The 19,181-nt window shown below is 49.5% G+C and overlaps 1 pseudogene; it reads right to left on the bottom strand.

Annotated features, from left to right (window-relative positions):
- Positions 1 to 19,181, bottom strand: part of LOC134433333 (zinc finger protein 420-like) — a 134,627-nt pseudogene that overhangs the window by 70,305 nt on the left and 45,141 nt on the right.

Below are 19,181 nucleotides of genomic sequence, written 5' to 3'. Positions count from 1 at the left end.
GCCTTGACCAGGGGCGGTGGCAGAAACTGGAATTTGACTGACAAAATTCCACCTATCCCAGGATTGCTCCCAGACAAAACCTGCCATTGACAGACACCTCAGCCTGGCCTTGGGTACTTATGATATATTCTTAGATTATGAGCAGAATGTTTTCATCTGAAAACACCATGTAGAGGGCTCAAAGATCTCCCATGCTGGGGTTTGCAGGCCTAAAGAACATAACCAATATATGGAGGCTGATGAGCCTGGTCTGAGTTCTGAAGAGACTGAGGACAGAACTGGAGTGGCCTGGCAGGGCTTAAAAGGTGGATTCAGAAATGGTGGAGCTTTTTCTCCATAGTGGGAAAGTGCCAGATACAGAAATGGTAGCCCAAATGCAGCAGGCGAGATCCAGGCAGGACATGACGAGACAGGAATTTCCCTCCCAGACAGGGCTGTGGTGCAGCACATCCTCCAGAAGGAGTCTGGGTCAGCCCAAGGCTTCGTGTGGGCAGGCAGAGGCAGGCAGGAGGCAGAGCTGTCAGCAAAGGAAGGGCCCAGCCAGGTGGGGCAGCCGGGGGACGCCGACAGCCTGAAGGGACAGAGGTGCAAGGCAGGGACAACCTGGGACAGCCTGGGCTGCACAGGGCACAGGGATGGGCAGCAGCTGCAAGACAGCTCTGCCAGAGCCATCTTGGGCAGCACTTTGGCCATGGCTGCTGGGCCTGGGCCTGAGGCCACGAGGGGACAAGTAACCCTTGCAGGGCTGGGGCCTCATGGCCTCCTTGTCCCTGCTCAGCAGCCTGGCAGGGGCCGCCCCATGCTCCTGCCCTTGCCATTGCACATCCCCACATGCCAGTGCCCATCCTGGGAAGAGCCCTGAGCAAGGAGGGAGGGACAGGATCTGCCTGGCCAGGGGCTGGGGCTCAGGCCTTGGCCCTTGGCATTCCTGAACCACATCCAGCTTTGCTCAGCACCAGAGACACATTTGCCTTGTTTGTCCCCCGCTGTCATCACTGCCTCCAGTGTTCTGCTTTAACTGGAACCTGGGGACAATTTCTCATTCGTGTCTCTCAGTGGTTCCCATTAAAACTTGGAAAACTTTGGAGTTTCAATTTAAGTTTGAGTTTTTGAGAAGTTTTTTGAACACTCTCTCAGGGGCTGAGTCTGATGTAAACAACCCCAAATCCCCAAGCATCTCATTAAAGTCCTTGTGCTGTGTCTGTGCTTCTGAGCTTTAAAGGAACAGCTCTTCCCAGGGCCAGCTCCTCTCCCAGCCCAGCAGGGCTGAGGGCTCTGCCTGCAGGCACTGAGGGGACAGGAGCCAGGCAGAGACAGGCTGAAGGCAATCAGGATTGGGAAGACATTGAGCTGAGACTTAACTTGGGAAAACATCTTCACAGCCCTGTGCATGGTGAGTCTGTGGGTGCAGGGCAATGTCTCCTGTGCTCCTGGAGGGACCTTCTGAAGCCAGCACACCCCAGAGACTGGGGGATGTGTCAGGAGGACTCTCCCAGTTTCTCTGTGACACAGGAGGAGGAGGAGGAGGAGGATGTGCTCCAGAACAGGGCTGCCCTGGGCACCGTCAGAGGGACAGGGCAGGATGGCTCCTGCTTCCAGGGACGGCTGCAGGGGCTGAAGCTGGAGCTGCAACCAGGGCTGCCCAGGGCTGTCCTGCAGAGCAGCTCCTGCAGCCCTCAGGGCTCTTGGCCAGTCCAGGGCATGTGCCACCTGCCAGGGGCAGCTCTCAGCCTGCCTGGCAGCTCCCCATGGACGCTGCAGGGGAGAAGTTGGAGGTGGAAGGAGCCACCCCCATCAGGGCAGATTCCTCCTGCTCTGGAGATGGTGCTGCATGGCCAGGGCTTCTCTCAACTTTCTCCTTAAGGGAAGGGAAAGGGCCTGTCAGCTTTGGCTGTGTCACTGAGACTCCTGCACTGTCACCCTGGGCATCAGCAGATGGGCCTCAGATCTCCCTCAGAAAGTGCCTCCTCAGCCTCCTCTCCCTACAGATAGAAGCAGCAGCACCTTGGCTTGCAGCATCTCTGTCTGGCCTGCCCTTAAGGCCTTGCTGCCAGGGAGATGCCCCTGGGCAGTGCCTTGCGCTGGTAGGGGTCTGCAGGGCAGAGCTCAGCCCCCATGGCTGGGCTGGGCTCTGGCAGCACTGGAAGCGACAAGGCTTGGATAGAGAGAAACAGCTCCCAGTGGGCACTGCTCCAGGAAGCAGAGAGCCAGACCAACCTTTTGTATTACTTCCTGTCCAGCTGCACAGGGAACAACAGAATTGTTTGGAGAAAATTAATTTTAAACTGGAGAGTTCCAAAAGTCCACTTTATTTTTCAAGATATATTTAAGTGCAGGCACCCAGAAACAGAGGAGTTGTAATTATCAATGGACTCCTGTATGGGCTCTAGCACTTCTGCACTGGAGCACAGGGAGTCCTGTTTTCATGAGGTCTCCCCAGTCTTCAGGTTGAGGGCAATGGTAAAGTTGAGGCAGAAACTCAGCAGCAAAAACTCAAAATCAAAAAATGTTTAGCAAAATTTCCTCACAGGAAGAGAAGTGATTTTGCACAGATTCCCAATAAAATACATAGGATTGACCCAAAGCAATGGGTCACACTTGTCAATGTCTTGTTTTAACAGTCCACCATGCCCAGAGTGAAGTAATGTCCAACAGCAGCTCCATCAGGCACTTCCTCCTGTTGGCACTGGCAGACACGCAGCAGCTGCAGCTCCTGCACTTCTGCCTCTTGATGGGCATCTCCCTGGCTGCCCTCCTGGGCAACGGCCTCATCATCAGCGCTGTAGCCTGCAGCCACCACCTGCACACGCCCATGTTCTTCTTCCTGCTCAACCTAGCCCTCATTGACCTGGGCTCCATATGCACCACTGTCCCCAAAGCCATGCACAATTCCCTCTGGGACACCAGGGACATCTCCTACTCAGGATGTGCTGCACAGGTGTTTCTCTTTCTCTTCTTCATTGCAGCAGAATTTTTCCTCCTGACCGTCATGTGCTACGACCGCTACATGTCCATCTGCAAACCACTGCACTACAGGACCCTCCTGGGCAGCAGAGCTTGTGCCCACATGGCAGCAGCTGCCTGGGCCAGTGGCTTTCTCTATGCTCTGCTGCACACAGCCAATACATTTTCCCTGCCCCTGTGCCATGGCAATGCCCTGGGCCAGTTCTTCTGTGAGGTGCCCCAGATCGTCAAGCTCTCCTGCTCACACTCCACCTTCAGAAAAATTTGGATTTCATTGCTTGGTGTCTGTTTAAGTTTTGGTTGTTTTGTGTTCATTGTTTTCTCCTATGCGCAGATCATCAGGGCTGTGCTGATAATCCCCCTCTGAGCAGGGATGGCACAAAGCCTTTTCCACCTGCCTCCCTCACCTGGCCGTGGTCTCCCTGTTCCTCAGCACTGGCTTTTTAGCTTACCTGAAGCCCCCATCCATCTCATCCCCATCACTGGATCTGGCAGTGTCAGTTGTGTACTCGGTGGTGACTCCAGCCCTGAACCCCCTGATCTACAGCCTGAGGAACCAGGAGCTCAAGGCTGCAGTGTGGAGACTGATGACTGGATGGTTTCAGAAGGATTAAACTTGTTGCCAAATTCTGCAAATTACTTTTTATATAAGTAATCTGTAAAACTTCTTGTTGGTTTCATTGTTTTATCTTTTTAAATATTGTCCCCAAACAAAAGCCATTGATCCTGACATGTCTCGTTTGTTCATCCACATCTTCACTGTAACCCATAGACTCTGTCAATGAGGAGCGATGCTCTTGGTGGGTTCAAATTACCTTAAAGATTTCCCAGCAGACTTTTCACAGGAGATCCCCCTTTTGTTCCTTTTCTGGAGCTGCGGCAGCAATATCTGTGTGCAGAGCTGGGGGCAGATCAGTGCTGGCCCAGCAGCTGTGCCCAGCAGCAGCAGCACTTGGTGTTGCCAGTGCTGCTGCCGTGGCCCTGCCCCGCTGCCGTGGTGGCCCTGGTGTTGCTGTAGGGCCTGAGTGTTCTCGGGGCCGGGCACAGCCCTGGGGGTGGCAGTGCCGGGGCTGCAGCAGGGACAGGCCATGGGCACTGCTGGGGCAGTGCTGATGCCTCAGCCCAGGGCCTGGGGGCTCCATGCTCCTTGCCCAGGCTCTCTCAAGAACACACCCAAGCCAATGCCCAGCAAAGAAAACCCCTGTGAGCAGCCCCAGGCTGGCCGTGGGCAGGCTGGGGGCAAACAGCATGGCTGGGGCTCTGCAAGGGCCCTGGGGCAGATGAGAAGGAGCAGCAGAGCAGGGGCTGATCCATCCCCAGTGCACTGGACAGCCCAGGGCAGCGACCCAGAGCGTCCACATGGAGCTGCCAGCAACATCCCCCCTCTGCAGCCCTGGCCCTTCCCCCAGTTGACACAGGTGCCCCATCCTTGCAGGCACAGACACGGCAGTACTGGCTCAGGAGTTTGCAATGCAAACTCCCCCTGTTTACATTGCACAGAGCAGGGGGAGCATCCCCATGCTGTTGGTATGGGGACATGAACCTGAGGGAGCACAAATGCCAGCAGCCCCTGGGGCCAGCAAGGGCTGGGGGACAGCAGGGAAACCACTCAGGTTTGTCCTGGCCTTTGCAGTCAGCCAGAAAGTTTGTTCCAAGCAGCTGGGACTTTTCTGTCCCACTGCAGATGCTGTTGCTCAGAGCCAGGGCTGCCTGGCAGCCACCCCAAACTGCCCAGAACATTTCCTTTGCTTCCACCTTTGCTTTCTTTCCTCTTTCCTGATCCAGATTTTTTCCCATTGCCCATCCCTTTCTCATCCCCTGCAAACAGCCCATCCGTGTTTGCTCTGTCCTCTCTGGCCCCACTCCCCATTGCAGTTCCTGACTCGGCAACATGGGAATGTCCCTTGGGCAGTAGGATCATCCTACAAGTGCTGCAGGAATTGTCTGCAGGCTCCTGCAGTCCCTCGTGCTGCTCCATTGCGAGAGGCACCCCAGGCCAGGGGGGCACATCTGGGCTGCTGTGTCTGGCTCTGGGGCTCCCTGTTCTGGGCAGTGAGGAGGAGCTGCAGAGGCTCTGCAGGACTGACAGGATGGGCTTTAGGGCTGGCAGGAGAAGCTGAGGGACCTGGGCTGCTGGAGCTTCTGAAGAGGATGCCCAGGGCTCCTCCTGCAACTGCTCCAAGGGTGGTTCCAGACAGTCACAGAATCAGCAGGGCTGGAAATGACCTTGGATATCATCAAGTCCAACCTGTGCCCTGACACTGCCTTGTCTCCCTGAGCCTCCTCTTCTCCAGGATAAACAACCTCAGCTCCCTCAGCCTCTCCTCACAGGACTTGTGTTCCAGACCCCTCACCAGCCTTGTTGCCCTTCTCTGGACATGCTCCAGTCCCTCCATGTCCTTTCTAAATTTGGGGCCCAGAACGGGACACAGCACTCGAGGTGTTGCCTCACCAGTGCCAAGTGCAGGGGAAGAATCACTGCCCTGCTCCTGCTGGCCACACCATTCCTGATCCAGACCAGGAGCCATTGGCCTTCTTGCACATCTGGGCACACTACTGGCTCATGTCCAGCCTGCTGTCCATCAGTCCCTGCAGGTCCCTTTCTGCCTGGCTGCTGTCCAGCCACTCTGTCCCCAGCCTGTAGCACTACAGGGGTTGTTGTGGCCAAAGTGCAGGACCCAGCACTTGGCCTTGTTAAACCTCACCTTGTTGGATTTGGGCCCTTGATCCAGCCTGTCCAGGTCCCTCTGCAGAGCCCTCCCACCCTCCAGCAGATCCACACTCACACCCAGCTTGGTGTCATCTGCAAATTTTCTGATGCTGGACTCAATCCCCTCATGCAGATCATCAATGCAGACATTGAAATCCACGCTGGCTGGCTCTGATCCCTCAGCCATCCTGTGGGTGTCCTGTGATGGCACTCAAGGTGATCTGTTCCATAACCTTGCCGGGCACCCAGGTCAGGCTGACAGGCCTGGAGTTCCCCAGATCCTCCTTCCAGCCCTTCTTGGCGATGAGCTCACATTGGCACCTCCAGTCCTCTGGGACCTCCCTGCTGAGCCAGCACTGATGGTAAATGATGGAGAGCAGCTTGGGGAGCTCATCCACAGCTCCCTCATCTCCCCGGGATGGATCCCATCTGCTCCCTGAGACACCTCTGTGCAACTGAGTGGCTCAGCAGGTCCCCAGCTTCTTCCTCCTGGATTACAGGGGCCTGTTCTTCTCCCTGTGCCCATCCACCAGCTCAGGAGAACACTTGTCCTGAGGACAACCTGTCCTAATATTGAAAATTGCGACAAACAAATGTTAAGTAGCTTAGTCTGTTCTTTATCTTTAGTCACTATATTCTCCACTGCATCCAATAAAGATTAAATCTTCTCCTTATCCCATGTTTGCTATTAATTTTTTATAGACAAATTTTCTTGGTTTTTTTTTCCACAAGTGGTCAGGTTAAACTCTAATTTACCTTTCACCTCATTCCTTTTCTTTCTGCATGACCTAACAACATCCTTAAATGCTTCTTTAGTTGCCTGACCTTCTGTCCAAAGGTGATGCTCACTCTTTCTTCTCTTGAGTTCCCACAAAAGTTCCACAGGCAGCCAGGACAGTCATTTTCCTTACCAGCTCATCTTTTCCCACACTGGGACAGGCTGCTCCTTCCCCATTAAGATTACTTTCTTGAAGTGTGTCCATCCTTCCTGAACCCCTTTGTTATTAAAGGGTGTTTCTTTTTAAAAAAATCAGGACCTGATTTGGTATTCCCAAATCTGCATCCTAAATAGGCCAAAGTCTGCCCTTCCTAATTCCAGTGCAGAGGTTTTGTTGCTGCCCCTCCTTCTTTCACAGAACATTGAAAACTTTATTATCTCATGGTCACTTTGCCCCAGGCAGCCTCCGAGACCCACATCTGCCACCAGCCCTTCTCTATTTGTGAACAGTAGAAGACAGAGCTTTCCTTGGCAGTGGGAATGTTACCAAAAATTCAGTAAAACAGATAGCTCCTTAACCCCAGTGTAGCATTAAGAAGCAGCATTCTTTATTCAGCTGGATGCACAGAGGATAGCTCCTTCCAAAGCCCTGCATGCTGAGTACAGGAAAGTTATTGTTTATTTTCTGTATTTTGCTCACATATTCTTTGATTTTCCTGGACTAAACACACATATGATAGTCATTTTCCCAAAATCATTAACACATTTCCCCTCCAGTTTTGCATGCATTCTTCTTTCCTGGGGGTCTCTCTGATGGTCTGGTGGTTGTGGAGCCCAATGTTCCAGTGGGCTTGGCTGAGCTGTCAGGACACTGAGGCTGCTGAACTTCCAGTTCCCTTCTTACACAATGGGCATTGTGTGGTTTCCATAGGCCTGGGGTTGTGGAGACCAAGCTCCAGGTGTCAGCTCACCTGGTGCAGACAATTTATCATCTGGTAACATGAGATCACAGAGTAGGCTATGACATCACAGAGTGGGGTATGTGAGGTCATTGAGAGCTATGACATCATAAACTGCCTCTTTGACATAATGGAGCCAGCTGTGACATCACAGGGCAGAGGTCTGACATCAGAGAGAAAACTATGATATCACAGAGCAGACTATTACATCACAGAGTTCACAGTGACATCAGAGACCGGATGTGACATCACAGAGCAGGCTGTGACATCCCAGAGGGGCTGTTTGACATCCCAGCAGGGCTGTGTGAGGTCACTGGGTTGGTCACTCCACTCCAGCTCCCCCTCACAATTTCTCCCAACAAGTCCAGTGCCCAGCGGGGTCCCTGTCTCCTGGTATCCCCCCGGCCCACCTGGAGCCACAGTGTCACAGACATGTTTTCTGAAAAATCCTTTCCTTAGGATTTTTTCTCCTGAGAAGCTGAAAAACTTCAGGAACAAAATGTAAACAATGGTTATCTGCTGTTCTGGAATGCAACGGGTGGATTTGTGATTGGTCTCATGTGGTTGTTTCTAATTACTGTCTAATCACAGTCAGCTGGCTCAGACTCTCTGTCCAAGACACAAGCTTTTGCTTTTATTTTTATTCTTTCTTTTTATATTCTTAGCTAGCCTTCTGATTAAATCCTTTCTTCTATTCCTTCAGTATAATTTTAATATAATATATATCATAAAATAAAAAATCAAGCCTTCTGAAACATGGATTCAGTTCCTCGTCTCTTCCCTCTTCCTTGGACCCCTGTGAACACTGTCACAGGACTTCATGCTTTTCTTTCCTATGGGAAAAAACCCCATCCTTCTTGACCAGGTGCCCATGGCCAAAACTGGGATTCCACCTCCAAAACTCCATACATTCCAGAATTGCTCCCAAGGGAAAGCTGCCAGAAAAGACAGACCTGGCTGCCCTTGGCCTCTTGGGGGCTGCCTCTCACCTGCTTTCCAAACATTGGGGCAAAGTGCTTTTCTTCCAATGGAAAGAACTGTCCTTTTTCTCAAGGTCTCCATGGTCAAAATTGAGATTCCTCCTCCCAAATATCCATATATCCAAGAAGTCCTCCATGACAACAGTTGCCAGTATAAACAGGTCTGGCTGGCCTAGGCCTCTGATGGCCCCCATTCATCTACCCCTCAAACACCGGTGTTCCCTGCTTTCCTTCCTATGGAAAAGAACCGTCCTTCTCCTCTGGGTGTCCATGTCTGAAATTGGGATTCCACCTCTTAAATTCTGTATATCCAATGGTTGCTCCCAAGCAAAATCTGCCAGTACTGTCAAGTCTGGCTGGCCTTGGCCTCTGGTGGCTGCCCCTGCAACACTGGGGCTGGGTCCTTTCCTTCCCATGGAGATCTCTGGGACACTCTGGGGACCTTATGGAACCAAGGGGATCATTGTGACACCACTGGAGCCCATGGAACCAAGGGGATCATTGTGGCACCACTGGAGCCTGTGGAACCAAGGGGCCTTGGTGACACAGAGGGGCTTCATGGAACCCAGAGACCATGATGACTCTGTGGGGCCTGATGGAACCATGGAGACCATTGTGACTCTTCGGGGCCTCGTGTTGCCAAGGGGGCATTATGACACCTCAGGGCCTACTGGAGGGAAGGGACCATTGGGACACTGGGGGGCCCCATGGAACCAAAGGAACATGGAACAGGTCTGGCTGCCTTGGCCTCTCAGGGGCCACCTGGACATCACTGGCTGATTTTGGGAGGTCAAGGGTTGCCTCTCATCAGCTCCTGGAGCACTGGGGCTCTATACTTTCCTTGTTAGGGAAAAGAACCATCTGTCTTTTCAGATGCCCATTGCTCAACTTGGTACTCTCCCTAAAAAATTTCCTCTATGGAAGGGTATCTCTTAGAACAAAACCTGCCAGATCTGGATGTCTTGGCCACTGGTGGTCACCTCTCATCTGTCCCTGAAATACTGGGCTTCTGTTTCTTCATTCATAAGGATAAGAACCAGCCTTCATGTGGAAGGGCCAGGGCCAAAATTAGAATTTTGCCTCCTAAATTCCATATGTCCAAAGATTGCTCCCAGGACAGACAGGTCAGGCTGTCCCTGTCCTCTGGTGATTTTCCTAGACTATGAACTAAATGTTTTCATTTGGAAACACCTTGGAGAGGGCCCAGACATCTCCTAAGAAGGGATTTTGAGGCCTCGGGCACATGACCACTACATAGGGACAAAGGAGTTCTGTGCTCTCTGTTGTTGTGATGGTTTTCTGTCATGGAAGTGATGTTCTAAGAGAAGCTGCTAGCAGTTTCCTTCGTGTCTGACAAAAAGCCAATCAGTAATTAGCTATGAGAATTGACAATCTGTTAAACCACTAAGGAAACTGTACACACTTCTGTGAAGACACATGTTAAAGATGAGAAAGCCTGGGAGGGTCTCTTTCCCTTCTGGCTGGCAAAGAGGTTACAAGGCTGACCTGGCCCCGTCTCAGCCAGGGCGGGCCGGGCGGCTCCTGCCGTCCAGGGACCCCGCCAGGCCCCATCGGCTGCCAGGCAGGGCAGGGGAGGCCACGGGGCCAAGGCCGGGCGGGCCATGGCTGCAGTTGTGACCGTCTGGGCACTGCTGAGCCCTGCCCCACCGCCAGCCCGGGCCCAGCCAGGATCCGCCGTGCCCCAGGAGCAGCCCTGTGCCGGGCCGGCTCAGCCAAGATTCTGCCACCGTTGGGGTTCACCCGCAAGCCCCAGGCAGGGGGAGGAGAAGCCATCGGCCCCATCCGAGCTGCTGCTGCTGTGTTCTGGCCTGGCTGCTGAGATCCTGGCCCTGCCCCAGCACGGCCCATCCTGACGCAGCCCCAGCGCAGCTGCTGCAGAAACCTCCATCGTAAAACAGCTCCGGCCACAAGCACTGAGCCTGGCCGGGGTCACAGAACCATCTGCAGGCCCCGGGTGAGATATGAACTCTTTCAGTGCTTCCATCCTCCATCGAGTGAGAGAAAAGGACAAAGTGCAGGCTCACAGAGGAGCAACATGAAAACACCAAGGTCAGTGAAGAAGAAGTTGAGTGCCTGATGGGAGGGATGAGGAAATGCTTTGATCTTGGGGCTTAAATCCCCTTGTAAATCTATGGAGAAGGACGTAATTGATACATCAGACTCTCTTTTTCCCTATAAGGCATTGAAAAGTATGGGGAGATGACTTGTTCAGCAAAGGCCTCCATGCTAAAGGAAGCAAATGTGAAAGTAGCTGTGGTCCCATGAGAAGTTAGAATATTGAAAGAGAGCAGAGTGATAAGACCCTGTGCCCTCAGGGAGAGGAGAAGACCTCTGTTCCCAGAGATGAAGATGATTTCAGAAATAGATGAAGAGAACACTTGCTCTTAAAGAGCTCATCTTTAAAATAATATCCCCTAAGTTGACATGGCCCATAAACACAGCTGTGGGAAAAGTTGTGAAAAAAATGGGAGAGAAATTCACAATTGCAGATTTTCCAGGCACCTGCTATTCATGGAAATTGAGAACCACAAGAGCACTGTTTCCTTTTGGAGAAGTCTCCATAGCATGAAAAAGAGACTCCTCTCCCTAAGTGAACTGAAGAAAGACTATTCTAGGAGTGGTAAACTGACTAAAAATTTGAGATTTTGTTTCTTTCCATTGTCAGTAAGAAAGAAAAAGTTGTAGGGAGAGGAGAAGAAAAGTTTTATTCTGTTCTGAAATTTTTATTCTGGTTCTTTTTACACTTTATTTTAGTTAATATTAATAAACTTTTCTTTATACCCTTTAAATGTTTTGAGCCTTCTTTACCTTTCTCCTAATCCTATCCCACAGCAGGAAATGAGTAAGAATATTTTAGTGAGTGCACAAGTAATTAGCCAACACTGAACTCACCACAATAATTGATGCAATGGCCAAGAAATTTCAAACTGTTGAACCAAAACCACTAAAGAATACTTTCTGATGAACTGCACTAGAGCAGAGGGAAATCAAGGCAGAGCCATGGTTTGACAGGACTTACCTGATCCTAATGAGCCCCGTGATGCATTTGGAGATGAGCCTGGAACCTCAGGACATGAGAGGAGGTTGCACAAACCTTTCCAGGAGTCCAAATCAGAGGAAACACCCAAAGTGTCTCGAGGCATGAATGGGTCCCACTCAGGTCCATCCCCAACACAGGCTCCTCATTGACTCCGTGGAGGAGAGATTTGGAGGCCAGGATGGCAGAAAAACCTTTCAGAGATTCAGAATGTAGAAAGGAAAATCCAAAGTACCTTAAAAACCTTGAGTACCTCAAAGTATTAATGAGCCCCACTGAGTGTCAGTACAAAACTCTCAAGGGACACATTAAAGCAGAAAATAGGGGCTGTGATTGCACAAACCTCTCAAGAGTCTGAATCAAAAGAAAAGCACCAAGTACCTTATAAAAAGTGAGTACCTAGAAGCATTAATGAGCCTCACTGAGTGTTGTTACTGACAAAGCGTCTCCAGGGACTAATTACAGCAGATAATTGGGGCCATGATTGCACAAACCTCTCAGAGACTCCAAGGCAATAGCCAAACCCAAATTCCTTTGAAAAGCCTGCAGTCCCTGCAGGGAGCATTCAGGAACGCCCAGGGCCATTCCTGACCAAGGCTCCTCAGGGACTCCTTCCAGCAGATCCTTGAGGCCACTGGGATGTGGGCTAGGGGTGGATGCTGAGGGCAGGACAAGGGGCTGACAGTGCCCAGCCTTGCTGGGGCTGTGCCAGGAGGCCCCAGGGCCCCAGGACAAGGTGTCTCCTCACAGCCCTTTGTGGCACAGACCCTGCTGCTGTGCTCCAGGGCACCTAGACTTTGCTTCTCTTTGTCCACAACTGTCATCACTGCCTCCAGATCTCTGCTCTGCCTGGGGACACTTTCTCAGTTGTGTCCCTCAGTGGCACTCATTAGAAATATAAGAAACTTTGGAGTTGGATTCTGGCTTGGAGTTCTGGAGAGGTTTCTTCAGCTTCCTCTCAGAGTCTGGTATTTGTTCAGGGTCTCAGCACAAAGCCCCAGAGGCTCATTAACGTCCTTGTGTTGTGTCTGTGCTGCTGAGCTGGGCTGAATTCCTGGCACAGAGGCAGCTCCTGGTAACCAAGAAGAGCTTCAAAAGCACAATTCTCTTGATGAGCAGCTCATCTGCCAGCCCAGCAGGGCTGAGGCACTGCCTGCAGCCACCCTGGGCACAGCACAGAGGCACAGAGAGGTTCAATCAGTCAGGGCTGGGAAGGTGCTGAGAAGTGCCTGGGGCAGAATCACTGCCAGCCCTTGGCACAGGAGCCTCTGGCTGAAGGACAATGCAGCTGCAGCTCCTGTTATGAACAAAAGTTTTGTTGATTTTTTTCTGTGAGAAAAAGGTTACCACTTTTGGGATGTGGCTTGTGTTATGGTAATTACGGGTCATTGTTGTTAATAGTTGTTTATGTATCAGTAAAAGCCCTGGCTGGGGCGAGTTAAGGGCCCTTCTCTGAGACAGTGAAGGGTGGGGTACCTTCCAAACAGTGAGGAGAAGAGACTTTGGAGGGGAGGAATATGCAAAATAACTCCAAGGACCAGCATGCTGTGTGGGACCCCTCCTCCAAACGTGCAAAAAGAACCTTAAAAGCAAGGAGCCACCTAAGAGTTAAGAGATTGGAGTGATGTCTGGATATGAGGAGTGGAGTGCTGAGCCTGCAGAGATGCAGAACACCTTCGGAGTCCCTCTCGCCCTGATCAAGGGAGTCGTCCCCAAACCAGGAGTGGACGGGAAGGAACAGGGAAAAAGTAACATTGGATGGGATCACCATGCCCTAAAGGCTCCCATGAGGACCGGACCCCCCGCTCTGCCCCTAGTGGACAAAGCTGTGCATATCCTCCTCCTCTGAGTCGTCTCTGGGAGAGACGACGGGAAGCTGCAGCCCCGCCGAGCTGCCCAATCCTGAGCTGATCACTTATAATAAAGGCATTAAAAAGGAGAAGAAGTCTCCTTGCCCTGTTTATTTCAGCTGGGGACTCATCTGGGATAGCCACGCTGCAAGAAGACGCCAGGACTGGCCATCTTGGACCGCCAGGACAGCTGGCTACCAGGACCAGAGGGATCAGCTCAGGACTAGTGACGCAGAGGAGCACCGGACTGGTGAGAAATCTGGTGGCGGGAGTGGGAGACGTGTGCATGTGTGTGTGAGTGAGACACGGGCCGGCAGCAGGACCTTCGAAGTGAGAGTGGACCCCTTAGTACCGCGTTTCCGAACTTTGGTGAGAAAGCCAGCCAGGAACAGGGGGAAGTGCCTGGAATTAGCATGAGTGAGTTGTCTCCTAAGGGGGAAAAAAGGGGCCCCCCCCTCTGGGCGTGCGGAGGGAATAGTTGTATGAGTGGCACGCGCCCAAAGTAAGTCCTGACAGAGGGAAGTCAGGCAGATTTGTAAGTCCCGAGAAGGATTCGGGTAGGATTTGTAAGTCCTGAGAAGGATTCGGGTAGCTCATAAGGCCTGCAGGCAAAGTAAGTCCTGACAAAGGAGTCAGGCACAAACCCCAGTGAAGGAGGCTGTGGTTTGCTTTTAAGTCCTGATACGGTGAAGCCTAAGAATTGGCAGGTTAGGCAAACTAAAAATCAGGCAGTTGTTTTTCCTGACTGAGGGAGTCAGGCACGACTTGGATTCTTGGCCGAGGTTTCTTGTGTTCAAGTCCCGATAGATGTAAGACCTGACGTTGGGAAAGTTGGGCAATCAAGAGATCGGGCAGTTGTTTCAGTATAAAGTCCTGAGCATCAGGCAGAAATTTGAAGTTTGGTGGAGGAGGCTGAAGCTCCTCAAAGGAGGTTTTTTTTGAAATTACCGGTCAGTAAAGGCACCTTTGGGACTTTTTACTATTGAGACCTGTAAAATGGGAGGGTGTAATAGCAAAAAGACCAGCAAGAGACTGAGGAATATACATCCCAATAGTCCCTTAGGAGAACTGTTGGTAAAATGGGATTCTATAGAGGCCACAGAGGGATTAGATAAAGTGAAAATGATCCACTACTGTGTAGAAGTCTGGCCAGAATTAGAGTTGCAAGGAGGATGGCCTTGGTGTGGGACAAAGGATAAGTGGATGTGCCAACAACTAAATAATTATCTGACAGCTCGAGGAGATAGTGATCCTGAGCAATTACTGTATGTATCTTGCTGGGTAAAGAGTGCTGTTGAGGATGAAGGGGTGCGAATTTGTAAGGTACAGAAGGAGGGAAATGAAGGAGGGGATGATGGAACTAGTAAAAGATGGGACCCCCTGGATTATTTGCCTCCTTCTGCCCCTCCACTTTATAATCCTCTTCTTCAAGCACCTCAAATGGGAGGTCCGGTTCTTCCCCCGGCTGCCATCTCATTACCACCTGCTCAAATTCCTCCTTCTACCTCTTCAGCTTCCCCTATTATAAAGCCAGTATCTCCCCCAGTAATCACTCCCTCACCACCTTCAGCTCCTCCAGTTCCTTCTACATCACCACAACTCCACCTGTTGCACTCTCCACCCCTTCTCCAGCTCCACTTAATATCCACTCGGGCTCTTCTCCCCTTCCTATTGCTGTCCCTTTACCTCCTCCTAGTTGGGACACAAATGCCTCCTTCTCCGGTAAACATCTATTAGCAAATACACCTGTTGATGGGCAGAAAGTTCAGGGTAACCCAGATATCCCTCAAAGTAGTTTGACATCTGAAGGTGGGCCCTACTGTAGCACCAGATCCAAGACCTCCAAGGCAGAGAAACTCTTTCCCCTCAGAGAGGTTCCTATGGGAGGAGTAGCAGGAGGTGTTGGCTTTGTGAATGCTCGCCTAACTGCTTCTGAGGTGAGAGGATTCAAGAAAGAGTTGGGGCATTTAGTTGAGGACCCAGTGGGCATAGCCAACCAAGTGGATCAATTTCTAGGTCCAAATATCTACACTTGGGGGGAGATGAATTCCATCCTGAGTATATTATTTTCCCCAGAAGAGGTCCAGATGATAAGGGATGCTGGCATAAGAATTTGGGAGAAAGATAACAGTCCAGGACCCCAGGTGCCAACAGGTGAACAGAAATTGCCACTAACGGAGCCCAGCTGGAACCCTAATCAGGAGGAGGGGAGGAAGGCCATGATGGAATATAGATCTTTGATAATACAGGGGATCAAAGAGTCAGTTCCCAAAGGAACTAATACCCAATTGGCATTTGAGGGAACACAGGAGAAAGATGAAGCTCCTGCTGCCTGGCTTAACCGCCTAAGGCGGAACTTTCAGTTGTACTCTAGAATAGACCCAGACACCCCGGAAGGTCAAATGCTGCTAAAAGTCCAATTTGTTACCAAATCTTGGCCTGATATACGGAGAAAACTGGAAAAGATGGAAGATTGGCAAGAGAAGGACATTAATGAGTTATTAAGAGAGGCATTGAAGGTGTATTTAAGGAGGGAGGAAGAAAAAGCAAAGGCCAAGGCTAAGATCATGGTTGCTGTAGCTAGAGAAAGTGCAGGGTGGGCGGGTCCACTACCAGGAGGAGGCAAGGATAGGTCAGTACTGTCAGGTGCAAGAGGGATGGAGACACCTCAAGGCCCTTTGAGAGAGCGACATTGCTATTAGTGTGGAGAGCGAGGACACGTCAGGAGGTTTTGTAGAAAGCTCAGTTTCGATGCAGCAATATCCAGGGAATAGATAATTTAGGGAAGATCCTTAAAGGTGACGATTAGAGGGTCAGGGGCTTTATACTATAGGGGACCCGATGTAACATCTAGAAGAGCCCTTGGTAAACTTTGAAGTGGGACCCTTAAATGAAGAATTAGAATAGATACAGGAGCAGATAAGTCCTGTCTCAACAAAGTACTAAAAAGTATAGTATAGTATAGTATAGTATAGTATACTATAGTATAGTATAGTATAGTATAGTATAGTATAGTATAGTATAGTATAGTATAGTATAGTATAGTATAGTATAGTGAAAAACATCTGAAGTTAGAAAAAACAGCTAGGTAGAAAGGATATCCAATGGCACCAAAACTGGCCAGTAATACTTAACTTGTAATAAGTGATGTGGAAGTAAAAGGTACCTTATTGTTGTCTTGTTGTGTGCGTGAGAGTGAGTCACAAAGTCAGCCTCAACTTCCCGGGCAGGTGGGAAGGGGGCAGTGGAAGTGTGTGTGTGTGTGACCTGCAAACCAAGATACTGTTCCCTGGGCAGGTGGGGGCTGTGGCTGAAATGTGTTTTTGTGACCTGCAAACCAGACTAGTGTTCCCCAGATGTGTGAGGGAGCCGTAGCTGTAAGAGCGTGAGTGACACGCAGACAGCCTCACAGGTGAATGTGCACCAGAGGCAACCAGAGCCAGGGCCCTTCCAGGAGGCCCAGAGATGCTGAGACCTGTGGGCCAACCCCAAGGTGAGGGGAGCCACAGTGATTTTCCAGCAATAATGATCCAGTTTGTGTCTTGAGGGTGTGAAGGAATGTGTGAGAATGAATATAGACAAAGAATAGAGGTAATGTAGATTGTGCAGTACAAGTTTTACCACATCTCCTTAGAGGGAAGTGTACTGTGTAGAATGGTGTAAAAAAAAATAATTAAGTGTAAGGGGTTGAAAGAAATATTTAAGCTGTAAGTGAAAGTAAGAAACAGAAGCAAGAGATAAATAGATACCATCTTGAAAAATAGAACAGAAAAACAGTGAATTAAATACACAGAAAAAATAGGTGAATAAAAATACTTTGGGAGTTAAGTTAGCTGAGAAATACAACTCCTTGCAAAATACAGAGTATGTAGAAGTTGATGAGAGAAACATGCAAGCTATGGAAAAAAGAGAAATTAACCAACAACATTTAACAGAGAAACTGAGTTTTGATAAAATCATTAAATTGCAGACCATTAATGCCTGTGTTTGAAAGCCCGTTTCAGCTACTCTTCTTTACTAACTCGACGGTGCAGACCAAAAGGTAAAGGTTGGACTCACATCACTCTCACCCCCTGGCATTGGACCAGGATTCAACACCAGTTTTTTTTCTCTCTGGCATTCTGGCTGTCGGCGGAAGGGAACCAGGACATCAGTTTGATCATCACAGGCTCAATTTTATTGATCAGTACGGCGGGTTAAATACAGTTAATAATGAGCTTCATACATATTGCAAAAGTTGAGCTCAGGATTGATCAGCTTACATATCAGCACCTATGCCTACTTCTACATTCCTATGGTTCTACTTTTGATACTTTCTACATATTCTTAGGATATATTCAGGACTAATCTCAACTCCCTATCCTCATGTTGCAGCAAGGTCGCTGCTGACTCTTCCTTTCAGCTTGCTGACTGCTGACTTTTCTCCTTCAGCTTAACCAGTGGCATTATATCAGTGTGGCCTTTCTCAGCTAACCAATTATTAATAATACTCTCCACATTTCCCCCGTTTTCTTCTTGTGCAAGGAGATTAGTTTGCCATGTTTTTGCTATTGTACGGCTGACCATGTTTTGGATACAGTTAAAGATACAAGGCAAAATAAGCAAAAACAGTAAAATTACACCCAGCAGTCCTATAGCATAGATCACAAGGTTCCTCAGCCACGGTCCAAGTCCCAGGCCTTTAAGCCATTCATCAATTCCTAAACCGTCTTCTTCCTTAAGTTTGTGAAGTCCCTGTTGTAATTCTTTTATCTTAGTGTGAATGGACACCGAATGATCAGACAGATTCATGCAACACATTCCCTCAAACTCTTCACATCCATGCCCTTGTGCTAAGAGCAAAAAATCTACAGCAGCTCTATTTTGCAAAACAGCATGGTTAACACTTTGCACATCTGCAGTTAACATGTCTAGAATTTGTGATGTCTTGTTCAGCTCATCCCTTGCCCAGCATCCTAATTGTTTTGCTAAATTCATGGCTTTATTGGCAGATCCTCCTGGTAAGATAGTTGACACCACCTGTTTGAATGTGCCCCAAAACCGTGGATCTCCTATCTTGCTGCAGTCTAAGTCATGTATGCTACGTTTTCTCCTGTTTGAATTTTGACTCAGCTGCATTAGCAAGGACACATTAGGATGAAACAGTGACAATTTTCCCAAAAAACAGGGTCCACCCTGTGGTTTAGCTGGTATACCATTCCATGCCCTGTCTCCACAAATCAAAAATATTCCTGTGGGTAATTTCATTGGTGCTGTGATATTTGTGCCGTTACATTGACTGTAATGCTGTGGAGAGAATTCACTCACATTCAGGGATGAATCTAGGGTGGCCCATGTTTCTTTAGGTTGGTTTAAATTCTGAGCACCCAAAAGTTTGAAGCTAAACCATCCACCAGCTGTAGTGTTAGACATGCTGGCATTTGTACTTCCAAAAAGATCCAATTCTTCAGGAGGAGAATGCAAAGAGGTGTTAAGTGATTGGATTAGTAAGCATTGACGATAGCCATCACTCTGACCTGCAGTATACCCTTGTTGCACCGGCAATGTGATGTTTGACATGTTAGACATACATAAGGTTTGATTGTTTATCAAACTACAAAATTCTCCAGGAGACCACACCGGAAGTCCCACCAGGCATGTTGGAAATGGGTTAGTGACTCCTCCAAGACTAAGACAAAGTGATGATTGGTTAGTTTGATTAGCAAGTGTTACCCATAAATTTTCCCTTGGTTGACTAAAGTGTGTTACTCCTACTGCTTCACTTGCTACAGCATTGAGCAGTATAACAAAAACAAACCTCATTTTTCTTTCTGCTTGCTTTGCTTCTCCTTTTCTTCCTTCTGCTTACGTTGTTTTTCCTTTCTTCGCTGTCTTTTCCCTGGTTTGCTAGATTGTCTATTGTAAGGCTGAGTCAATTTTTTAATATACTGATCTAATTCTAA

The sequence above is a fragment of the Melospiza melodia genome, unplaced genomic scaffold, assembly GCF_035770615.1.
Source record: "Melospiza melodia melodia isolate bMelMel2 unplaced genomic scaffold, bMelMel2.pri scaffold_18, whole genome shotgun sequence".
NCBI classification, from domain to species: domain Eukaryota; kingdom Metazoa; phylum Chordata; class Aves; order Passeriformes; family Passerellidae; genus Melospiza; species Melospiza melodia.
Note: the sequence above shows the minus strand (reverse complement) of the source record. Positions and strands in the feature narration are given on the sequence as shown.